Source organism: Rhinopithecus bieti, unplaced genomic scaffold (assembly GCF_001698545.2).
Source record: "Rhinopithecus bieti isolate Rb0 unplaced genomic scaffold, ASM169854v2 scaffold_20175, whole genome shotgun sequence".
Classification (NCBI taxonomy): domain Eukaryota; kingdom Metazoa; phylum Chordata; class Mammalia; order Primates; family Cercopithecidae; genus Rhinopithecus; species Rhinopithecus bieti.
The window spans coordinates 1,005,538-1,017,905 of NW_016809984.1; the positions used below are offsets into that span (position 1 = coordinate 1,005,538).

General features: G+C 45.1%; 1 protein-coding gene across 1 annotated transcript in view; it reads left to right on the plus strand.

Annotated features, from left to right (window-relative positions):
- TMEM178B (transmembrane protein 178B) overlaps nt 1-12,368 on the plus strand; it is a 407,053-nt gene that overhangs the window by 380,027 nt on the left and 14,658 nt on the right. The window lies entirely within an intron of this gene.

Below are 12,368 nucleotides of genomic sequence, written 5' to 3' on the forward strand. Positions count from 1 at the left end.
CGATCTCTGTTTCCTTTTATTAGAGAAAGGTATTAGAAACCAAGATATGGATGCTTGGGTGCTAGGTGTCCGAAATGTTTTTAACATTCTGGATTTGTTCACTGTCTCTCTCCCTGAACTTAGATATATGCTGCATGATCTCCAGAACTTTGTCTGCTTTAGTGAAGGGATACCTTCCCCAAGGTATCGCTAATGTCAGGAACAGTGTCTGCGCTCTTAATAAATATTCGTGGAACAAATATATTGGAAAAGTGAATTGTGCGTAACAAAATATTTTGGTTTTGTCTCAATAGAGCAGCAATTCTTCAATAAAATACCCCATCTTTTCTTCTGTTCCTATTCTAATCCTCTCCCCTTTCATGAGATTTCTTGTCCTCTTGTAAGGACAAGAAATTGCAGTGATTTGTCTTTATTTGAACAGTCCAAGGGGTCTCTCTACTTCTGTTATAAACTATCTCAAATTCTTTTTGGAGGTGGAGTATGAATTACACATGAATTCATGAAGAGCTTTCTGTCTCGAGCTTGGACTCACAGACTATTAAAATAAAAGGGACTTTAGAGACCAACCAGTTCCACTTCCTTGTGTCACCAGGTAAAAGTAGTCATGTCAAATTGTCCTAGGTCACCTGGCCAGTGAGTGGCAGATGAGAGCTGGAGCCCAGCCTGGGACCCAGCCTGCATTCCTGCATTCCCCAGCTCTGCCCCTGCTTTTGGCACTCCATGTTGAAGATCTCTGTGGCCCCATAGCCCCTGCTTCTTCCCACACTAGCACAACTCTGGTTCTGGGCTTCTAGGTGGGTGCCAGGTATGTGTCATTCACTCTGTGTCTCCCTCTCTCCCTTCCCTCCTTTTGCAAAGCACAAAGGGGCATATGGAGGAGACTGTGGCCAGAACCAAGGGCACGGGTGGTAATGAGAAAAGGAAATCATTAAAGTTTCTTTTCCTGCCACCTGTGATCAGTGTGACCTTTTATACCTTCCCAGTCAGTCAGGGGGAACGAGGAGAATGCCCTAAAGAAGCTCAGGCTATTATGTTGGAGTGATTGCAGTGATTTGCAAACCAATGATGCCACATGTCTGGCATCTATACCCACTCCACCAAGCTCACCAGAGAGCAGTTCAGCTGTGTGATGAACCCCCAGACACTCAGCATAACACCCCTCTGCTGCTAGACAAAGACCTTGATGGAGGCCTGGGCATTCTGAAAATATACAAGCCTAAAAGGAAAAGTCCAAGGCAATGGCCATCTTGCCTGGACGACTGTTTCTTTTAGACAGTAAAATGATTTAAGGGATCCTATAGAACAACATTCAGGTGTCCCCACCAGCCTTTCCCCACTGTTATTCCTAGCTTGCTGTACTTAAAAACATGGGTAGGACGATGTTTCAAAGAAATTAAAAGCAATGACAAAAATGGCAGTTACTTTTGCACCAACTAATATAAGTTCAGGAGGTGTTATGTCTCAAACTTCATGACTCTTAGGTCAGAGAGGGGAGACATGGAGTAAAAGGACCATATAAGTTAGATATTTTGGAGAGGGAGAATACATTCAGTAAGCTAATGACTTGCTATGAAACAGGCTTACAATAAACCCTTGATAAATGGTAGCTGTTACTGTTACATGTATAGCCTAAGTGAAGTCCATTTTAATAGGCAGAGAAGTATCTGTGATCCATCATGGTGAATCAAGGGCAACTCTGGCATAAAACCTATCTCCTTACCCTGCCAATCTGCTTTTATAGTTTTATGTGAGATTTCACTAGAACATCACAACTCATCTCTTGACTTTTTGTCTTATAATCTTTCTTTCAAAATCCTGATTAGAGACTCACAGACTACTTCATACCCTGGAGCATATCTTGCTTCTTGAAAAGTGCAGTTTTCAATATTTATTAGCATTTGATTATTACAATTAAAACAAATCGGGGAGGGGGTAAATCATGTCACTAAAAGACATTTGGGGGAGAAGATAGATCGTCGGGAAGACTAGGACATAACATCCAGGCTTACCTAACGTACCTCGTGTAGAATGAGTGGCCAGGATGCACCAATTTGGTAATCCAGGCAGCAGGAGGGCCTCATTTTCACACTGAAGCTGGGGCAGACCCAAAGGAGTTTCGCCTTTGCCACCCAATGGGACCTGCCCCTCCTACAGATATGGGGTTCAGAAGAGAACAGGGAGCAGCAGCCTTAGCCCTGTGAATCCAAATCTGGTCAGCGATTAAAAGCCACGTCAGAGTGCCCCATCACTCGCCTGCCAAGCCTTCAGGAAAACCATGTGCCACATGTTCACCAGGGCAGGAGGATTCTTTGTCATTGGCTTTCTGGATGGAAATGCTCAGACAGAGCAGCCCCTGGAAGGAGATGCAAAGGAGGATGGTTGGTGAAGGTCTCTCAGAGAGTTTCTTTGGGAAGAGCCAACCCTTGCCTACACTTGCACATGAGCTGCCTTCCATTCTCTGCCTCTTGATTGGAGGTGAGGGTCCTAGTTAAGTAGAATCACCCAATTGAAGAGGGAATTATGGTTTTGTCGTGGAGAACCAGTCCAGGACCAAAAGAGTCTTGGACTAGCCACGTGGCCCTAGGAAAGTTTCTTATCCACTTTTCATGCCTTGCTTCAATTTTCTCAGCTATAAAAGAGGTCCAGTAACAGGACCCACTTTAGGCACAGCTGTGAGACTTGCAGAGTTAATACATGTGAAGGGCTCACAGCAAAGCCAGGCATTGTGCTCAATACCTTTTTAGGTATTATTATTATTTAGCTACTGAAATGCTTCTTTTTTAAATAACCACCTTTAGTGACAGTGCCCTGAGCAGTGTCATCCCATCACTACCAATGCCACACAAATGCACTACATGCCATCAAGATGAAAAAGAAGAAATCTTTAGACAGATAATGTCTCTCTGACTGATCACCCCTACTCATTCATTTATTTGTTTGCTCAATAAATACTGATTGCCTATTATGTGCCAGACACTGTCGAGGCACCTAGGATACTAGGAAGAGCAGCATAAAGTCCTCATGAGGCTTGCGTTTAAGTTGGAGAGACAGACCGAAAGCAAGTGCCATAAATATATAGTGCGATGTTAGGTGATAAGAACTATGGAGAAAAATAAAGCTGGGAAGGTGATGGGGTGGGGGGGGGCATGGCTGTTGTTAGAGAGGGCGTGGAGGGCCTCTCAGTGGTGGTGATGTTTGAACAGAGCTTGAATGTAGGAGGCAGGAAGCCATAAGAAGACTTGGGGCAGGATCATGCCAGGTAAAATGAGCAGCAAGAAGGGGCCTGGGAGGGGACTGAGTTTGTTAGGTCTGAAGAAGTTGAGCGAGAGGATGACCGTGATGGAAGCAGAGTGGAAGGGAGATGACTCTGCCAAGAGCAGATCATGAAGAGCCTCAGAGGTGTGGGCAGGGGCTGATGGACTGAGGGGCATCCATCCCCATTCTGCTTGCCCTGCCCTCTATCTGTTTCACGGCTTGTCCTGGGCTTCTTTCCGGGGCAATTGTTTGATACTGTGTGACTTTTATCAGCCTCTCTGGCTACGTCAGCCTCTCTTCCACCTACCACTCCCAGTTCCACTGAGTGGGGTGCTGTGTCTGTTCATATCAGGGGAAGCCTGAGCAGGGTTGGGGGGCTGGTATGTGCCCCCTGAAGGTGTTGCAGGGGCAGCCGCACCATCTAGCCAGTACCAGCTATACAGTTTGTGGGGCCCAGTCCAGGATGAAAACTCAGGACCCCTTGTTCAAACATGATTAAGAATTTCAAGACAGCAACAGTAGAGGATCCATGCAAGTGGGCCACTGCATAGATCATATGCCCATGAAGCCAGTTCTGCCTCTAGCATTGTCCCATACTTAAATGCCCTGAACCCGGAACTCCAAAGCCTTTTGCTGCAAGGGCTCGCAGAGATCTTAAGAAACCAGAACTAGTCTCTATTCTGCTTGTAAACCCCCTTCTTCCTAACCAGTCTGCTGTGCTTAAGACCACTGCTTGTCTTTGATGATTGAATAATCACAAAAAGCATGTGTGCCTCTTTCCTTATGTCAGAAGCTACTCCCCAGATATTGAGAACACAACCTGTTAATCAGGTAAAGCTGTTAATAAGACAATTGCTTTCTGCGGTAAGAGAGAATGCACCTTGCAAAACTTTGGCAGGGCCTCCAGGGGAGGGAGCAAGATCAGAATTTATTGAGAATCGGAAGTTTGATTTAAAGCCATTATTTCAATGTGGACATGTGATTAACGCTGGGTATGAATAAATCGATAATGATTGGGTAAGAATAACGATAATGTCCTGGACTGGTGGGAACCGCAAGGTGAAGATTTTGAGGCCAGGGATTCAGAGAATCTTGGGGCACATGCTGTCAGTTGATGCTGTTGATGAAAGTGTTGGTGGATCTTTTGGAAAATTCCTGTAATGAAACAAATCATTTACTTGCACAGGACAGTCCCAGAAATGTAAAGGAGATGGCAGAATAGCAAAGGCATGTTCCTGTAGACAGTAAGGTCACGTTTTGGTTCACTGTCCAGACTGAGGGTGGGGTAGACAATTTGGGTTCTCACTTAGGATGAGTCATTTCCCCCCAGCCCAGTGCCCTCCTGACTGGCCTGCCTCTACCACCACAGCTGTGCTGGACATGTCCAAATGACTGAGTGAATACAGTCCAGGCTCAGTCTGGGACCCTGACACCCTGAGGTCTCCTCCTCTCAGCATTAACAAGACCCTGTCTTCTCTGGGGTAGGAATCACTAAACTGTGCTGAGTTGGGGTCTGTTTTTTCTACACCATGGACAGACAAGCAAGGTGGGCCAGAAGGAGGGTGGGCAGGAAGAGAGAAGAGGGACAGGGTAGATGAAGACCATCCCTACCTCTGGAGTGGTTGTCCAGAAGGGGCCAATTCCTCCAACAGCCCTTTCAGTGAAAACAGAAAGCCCCTGGAATGTGATGATGGCTCCACAGTGCTGGATTGCTATGGAAACTTAGGTCATTTCTAAGGTAATTTCAGAAGTCTCCTCCCCGTGGCTCTTCTGGGATGCTCTTACAGAGGTTTGTAAGCTTCAGAGAAAGGGAACTTGTCAGGCAAGCTTCTGACCCTTGAAACAAGTCACAAATCAAAGAAAATGCTGGTTTTGAAGTAAATGGAGAGACTCCTCCTATTAGGCTTAAAAGCTGTTCCCAGGAAACAAGAGGGAAAAGCAGGTCAAAGCGAAGAGGAATTTTCTCTCTCCTGTCATCTGAGAATCGGGTCATTGATTGCAGGGGTGGGGGGAGGTTGAGAGTAGAGGGGTTAAAGACAGGTAAGAAGTGACCAAAAATAGCCTGACCCAAGGAACGGGGGCACTGTCTGCCCTCCTGAGGCTCCTTGTCACCTCCACTCCTTGATAGCTGAGATGTACTACAGGGTCTAGAGCCTGGAGGATGGAATTGAAGCCACCAGGCACCAGGGAAGACCGGACCAGACCAGACCAGACACAGGATCCCCCTGAGATAGGCTGAGAGCACATTCTCAGTGAATAAGTCAGAATGTGCAGACAGGAGGGAGGGTGCCTGGCTCCCTCTGGGTACCAGAGACTCGGAGAACTGGCCCAGATTGAGAGCCAGGGAGCAAGGACTCAGCAGCAGCCCCCACCGTGAGCCGCCAGGCACACCTTGGCCCAGGCAGCCTCTCTGAACCTCACTGGGGATTATGCAACCTGCAGAGGAGGTGGGTGAAGCCTGGCAAGCCTGAACGATTCAGCAGTCTGTACAACACAGGGGCCTTTAAGACCTAGGGGAGAGGGACTCTGGGAAGGTCTCAGAGCATTACACTGGAGAGGATCTATGAACACAGTCCCTGAGCTGTAAATGAATTCTGCTCTCGTGGATGTACCTACTCATCCTAACAGAGCCTGGGCTACTGTTAGGTGGGAAATGGCTTGTGTTTCCTCACCACATCTGAAATAATTGGGGAATGATGGCCTTTGCAAAGCCACTGTACCTCCCTGACTTTCTGGAGTCCTGATTTCAAACATACTTTCCTATGATTAGATCATTTCTTATACCTTGTGTCTTGATTTGGGGTTTGGAAAATGCACTCACCCTATCAATGGATGTTATCAAAAGGTCAAGGACTTCTGAGATGTAGCTGTGAAGGAGGCAAGCCCATCCCCACTTTAGTGAACCATTTGAACATGCCCAATGCTTGTTATTCCTGAAATGGACAGCCAGTTGTTAAGTACCTACTATGTCCTGGGTGCTGTGGAAGAGAAAATAAAATCAAACCCATCTCTGCCTCAGGGTTGCTCACAATTGTAGAGAGGAGCCAGACACCTGGATCAATAAGAGATAAATTAGCTGTTTTCTTTTTCAGGACTGAAACCCTTAAGTGCAAAAGAATTTTGTGTTGTTTCAGCAGAAAAGAGGGCATTGCCAATCCATCCATCTACCATTCTTGGGGCAGGAAGTTTGTGGTCACCCAAAAAGGGAGGAAAGGGGGCCATTTATGTTTTGGGTAACACCTTAGAATTCACAGAATTTTAAAGGGAGGATAAGGTCTCATTTGACCTGAAAACCCCCATAGGAGGCAGGTGGAAGAGGTGGAGAGGGAAGAAGATGAGCAGACAACCTCATCTACTATTGACAGCAGGTCAATAGTAGACACTATTCCAACATTATCTCCCTTTCATCTTCCCAGCAGCCCTTTAAGGTTGGCATTACCATCCGAATTTTGTAGATAATAAACTAGACCCAGAGAGCCATGAAACAAGTTTGGAGTCATGCAGTTAAGTAAATGGTGGAGTCTTAATCTAAGGTCTTCAGACTGGTACCCATTCTTACTTTTGTGTTCCTGTGACAGTGGGAGAAAATAGAATGTTACTGGGAATGCCACTTGGAGTAAAGGGACAGGCCCCCAAAACACAGGCTTACTCACATGCGTTCATTCATAGCCATAAGCCAGAGGGTCCTCCTCCACTCCCACCAGCAAGGGGCAGGCAGATGTTGTTTGGGGTACGAAGGAGGAAGACAGGTCAGGAAGGCAAAATAGAGCCACTTTTGTTACCGAAGTGTTGACAAAGGCCTCAAGGCCAGATGGAATGAATGTTATCTGGAGTCAGACTCAAAAGTTCTACAACCCTGGGCAGATTTCTCCTTTATACACCTCTGTATCACCACCTGTAAAATCATACCTCCCTTGTAGGGTGGTTATGAGAATTAAATGAGTTGATGTGCAAAATGCTCAAACCCTGCCTGGCTCTAGGGAGCACTTAGTTCATTTTTAATAATGTGTGCTCAGTTTAGCACTGACTCCTACTTTCTCTGCAGTTCCTAGCACTCGCTTAGAGTTTAAGTATCTTGGACAAGGTACTCGGCCACCTCATTCCCAAAGCCAGGATTCAAACTCAAATCTGTTTGATTCTGAAGCTGGGGCTTTTAATTATGCAGCGCTGTCTTCCAAATAACCAGTAACTTACTGACACAGCTGTGATCCTCAAACAGCTCATGACCTGGTAGGGTAAGAGACGACTCCACATGGCCATCTCATCATGCATGGTACACGAAGGGCAGTGTTCTTGGGCTGGCAGGAAAGAGGAAGCTGGTTCTGTTCATAAAAATATTTCTTAGAGAAATAGGAAAATGAGTCTCTTTGACTGGATATATGAACATTTTTATGTGTTTTAAGATAAACGGCAAAGCTTGGGGCTCATGAGGCAGAAAGGATAATCCTTACTTATTACTTCTAGAGCTTCACTACCAACCCACTTTATCTCTTGGAGTCTCTGTTCCTGCCCTGTCTTGGAAGCTGGTTTCTTGGAGATGTGCTTACTCCTGGCTGTTTCACCTGTCACCTGTCCTTGACCCTCCTGTTCCTGACCTCACTAGGGTTGACCTAGCTCCATCTTTCGTGAAACTCTCATCTCTTTTCTTCTATAACAATACACTTTTGATTTTTCCTTTTTCCTTTGCCTTTTCTGTTTTCTTTGCCCTTTTCTACCTATAAATATAGGCTTTTGACTCTCTTTGCTTTTTACCTGAAAACATGTCACCTTGTCAACAACACACACCATCACGGTGATGATTATCTCTGCACAAATGAATCTGGAACATGTCTATGGAACAGTCTTTCCTGAGCTCTGGCCTTATGTTTTAAAAATGTTTTCTAGACATCTCCACCTTTCTGGAACCTCAGACATACTTTGACCCAGATTTGCCCTTTCTCTATATATGTTGTGCATGTGCTTTATGTTTACTGAGTACATGCTAAGGGCCTGACTGACTGTAGGCACCCAACACATGTCTGCTCTTACCTTTCCCTTCCTCCAGCAAATGAACTTGTTTTCTTCACTTCCTTCAAGATCAGTCTATTACCTGAGTCATCTTCCACTTTTCAGTTTTCACCCTTACCTTTCCATCAATTGCCAGTATCTGCTAATATTTCCTTTGCAATATTCTTTGCAGCTCATTCATTTGTTTCCATTCCCTGAGTGCCATCTGGGCCCTTAGTACTATTGCAGTAGTTTGGGAGTCATTTAGCCGTTGGTAGAAATCTCTGTCCCACCACTTAGTTGCCAACCTCTGAGTCTACATTTTCTCATCTGTAAAATTGAGATAGTGCTGCTTACCCTGTAGGGTTGTTGTGTAGCTAAAATAAGTTAATATATTTTTTAAAAATCTAGCAGAGAGTAGGCACTCTATAAATGTTCATTTCCCTGCTTTCCACTAAATTCATCCTTTACAGCATACTGTTTTTCTAAAATATACTTACGTCATTACTCTGATGAAAAAATGTTTTGTGGCCCCCTGTTGTTAAGAGAATAAAGGCCAATGTCCCTAGCCTGGAGTTGAATGTCAGCCATAATCTTGTCTCATGTGCCTTGGCCACAGGCCCATGAGCCACAGGTGTTCCAGTCACCCCAGCCACTGACTGTCACTGCCTCCGTGACACCCTTTTCTGCCTGTTGAAGTCTGAAGCTGTTGTCAAGGCTTAACTTACAGTCAGCATCTTCTAGAAATCTTTTTGAGTGATCTTACCTAGACCCAGACTCCTCCTCTGAACTCAGACCTCACTTTGTTCCATTTTGATGGTACTTGCCTCATTGTGAGTGTCTTGGACAGTAGTGATCTAGTCATTTCCTAGCTTTCCTCTGAGTCAAAACCTCCTGAGTGGCAGGGGCTCCCTTCCTTGTGGGTGACTCCAGTTGTTATTTTGCTCATCTTTATTTTAAGGCTTCTGGTAACTTTTACTTATTGGGCTTGGATCCTGTCTGCTAAAGTGACATAAATTACAGCCAGTGCCTTTTTCCTCCAAGTCTTTCAAATATTTGGAAACAACTCTATCACACTCTTAAGTGTCTGCTTTACAAACTAAGTTCAGCTCAATAAACATTGATTGGATACCTACAGTGTCCTAAACATTGTGTTAATACCTAGGACACGCAAATAGTAACTTACATGGTCCCTGTCCTTAAAGACTGCCCAGTCAAGTGGTAGAGTCACAAAAGTGCCCAGAGCAGCCCATGACAAGTGCTGTAGCAGGGCACATTGTGGGAATATGGACAAAGGGTGCCTCCCTCTGCTGGGGAGTCAAGAGGCCTTGCAGGGGAGCTAATGATTGAGGCTGAAGCAGGAATACCCCATTCTTCTCATTGCCACTCGAAAGGCTTTTAATGTCCATCTATCAAAGGAAACTGCTCCTAGACATAGAACTGGCAACTTTTCAGAAGCAGTATGCCAAGTCTTTATTTATTCATTTTAGTTTAGGATTTCACATGTCATTAATAGATTTCCATTTTTATATATCCCTATGTAACTAAACTCTGTTGTGAATGAAGCAAAAAATCCCTTTTATCTAAAAAGAAAAAAGCTTAAGCAGCTTTATACAAAGTTAACATGTAAATCTAGTATGATATTTGACCCTCCAATTTGGACCCTGGGTAATAGGGAATGTCAAGAGCTGTGTCCTTCCCATTGCCACCCTAGCAAAACCTAAGAATCTCTTCTTGAAGTGTCTGCTGCAATCCCAGGCACAATTTATTTAAGATAATAATTAATGTAGTGACCCCTCGGGCTCAGCTCTTAACATTTTCAGATAAGTTCCATCAAAATCACATTTCCCAAAAGCCTCTGGCTCACAGCTTTTTATAGTCCCTGAGTTAGCATGGCTAAGGGAAGTGGGGCAGCCATTCTCTTCTCATCTTGGCCTTCCACCTAGGCCTTATGCTATAAAGTAGGAAACTTCTCTCCTCTCTTTAGGAGGATACAGACTCCACCTTTTAAGGCCTTACTTGCCAAAGGAGAAGTGACTGCCTTCTCCAATGGTGAGATTGGTGGGAGAGGAGGCCAAGCTCGTGGGGCCCAGCACCCTTTGGGTCCCCTCCCCTTGCTCACTTCTCCATGTGGTCAGCCTTCCTGGGGTCAGGGCCCAAGACCCAGGCCAGTTTCAGGAGGCCACTTTGGGGACCTTTCCTCTCCTTTCCTCTCCTCTCCTCTCCTCTCCTCTCCTTCCTTTCCTTTCCTTTCTTCCACCCACCAATAAGAGTCAACACTTCTGGGCGAGTGTATTTGCTCTACAGACTCAAATATTCCCTCCTAAAATGTAAGCCTGGAGAGAAAGTATTGGGGAGCTTGACTGTGGCCATGGGACAATGGAACAAGCCACAGTTGCCACTGTAGCCTTGTCAGTAACAGAGCTGGTATATTTCTCCTCATCTGCCTCCTTTCTGTGGTTCTTTTCTCACTAGAGTTTGAATTCAGAAGGGGGTATGGAAGATGAATGAATAATTCTCATTCCTCAAATAAATCCCCGAGAGGAAAATAGAACTAAAAGGGCTGCCAGGTAGAGACCCATTCCCAAGGCAGAGAGTTGGGGGGAGGGCCTGAAGGGAGAAGAGGACATTTCTGATGGGCTGAAATCCACGCTGAGCTCCTTTGGGTCTGACTACCAGCTTCCCCTGTCCACTGGTTTAGTCCCTGACCTGTTGAGAAGCTACAGGGATTCTCATTGAAAGGGATTTAGTGCTCCGATCTTGATTCATTTCCTTTGTTGACCTCTCTATCCTAATCCTCATGGAAAACTCATGTCCCTTCAGAAGGAGTCACCCTTCTACCTGACGCTAATAATGTGTGAAGTTGTACACAGGTTGTGATAGGTTTCCCTAGTTCTATGAAGTGGTCAGATTTTACCAACTAGGCTTGAGACTGAAGGGCCCTCAGAACCTCCTTGGGACCACATTTGATAATGATAAGCCCTCTTCTTCCAATCTCACCAGCTAGTTGATGAATCTTATTTAAACACCATCATGTTAGGGTCCTACTGGAGAAGAAGAGAGCTTCTCTGCTTGTATTAATTTCAGTGTAACTGGAGAGGCAATCAGTACAGATGTACATGAAATTGCTGTGATGAGAGGCAACCTAAAAAGTGGCTAAAGTGTGGGTTTGAATCCTGGCTGTAGTATTTACTGTGTGGCTTCAGGCAAATTACTTCACCTCTCTGTGCCTCATTTTCCTCATCTAAACCTTATAATGTTGCTGCGAGGATTAAAGAGTTAACATTTGTAAAGCTCTTGGAACAATGTCTATCATATTATAAACACTACATGCAAATGATTTATCCATATAAAGCTATGTATGCATTTAGTGACCCAGTGGTGGGGTGACAGCATGCAAAATTCACTGGGGTTTAGGTTTTCATCTCAGAGAAAAGCCAGGGCCAAGCTGACAAATGTGCTGGGCATATGGAAACATAGCCAAACCAGGTGGCAGGCTTGCCTGATCTTTTGGCTACCACCCCAAGCTTCTCCCTCTACTAATTAACATGGCATTGGCTTGAATCAGACAGGGCAGAAACCAGAGAGATTTCATTCAGGAGACAATTTATTCCAGACACTTAAACAGCTGGGGCCCAATCCTTCCATGCTTAGAATCAAGGCAGTTTAGAGCTGAGCCTCATATGCACATTGATGTCAAATAATGACACCTAATGGTCTCATCCACCAGCCCTTCTGTGCATGTCAGGAGGTGAGAAGCAGTGTCCTCTCTCCAGATAGTTCATGTTTGACAAAATAAGTGACAGCTAGTCCTAGAGCAAGTCAGAGAGAAGGGCACCTTCTTACCCCAATACCTAGAGTCGCAGGATCATTTAGATGAAAAAGAAGGACCATGGAGATCTGGTCTTACCCCTGTATTTTATGGTTAAATGGATCATGATCCAGAGAGATGAAGTTATTTGTCTACTTGTGGGCAAGGATGGGACCAGAACCCAGGTTTTTTGATTCTCAGTAGTGTACACTTTCCACAAAACCATACCCTTGTATGTTGTAGCCCCCCTACCAGGAAGCTGGTATAGGCTGCCCTGATGTACCCCTGGTCAAGAGAACCTTACGACTACCAAAAC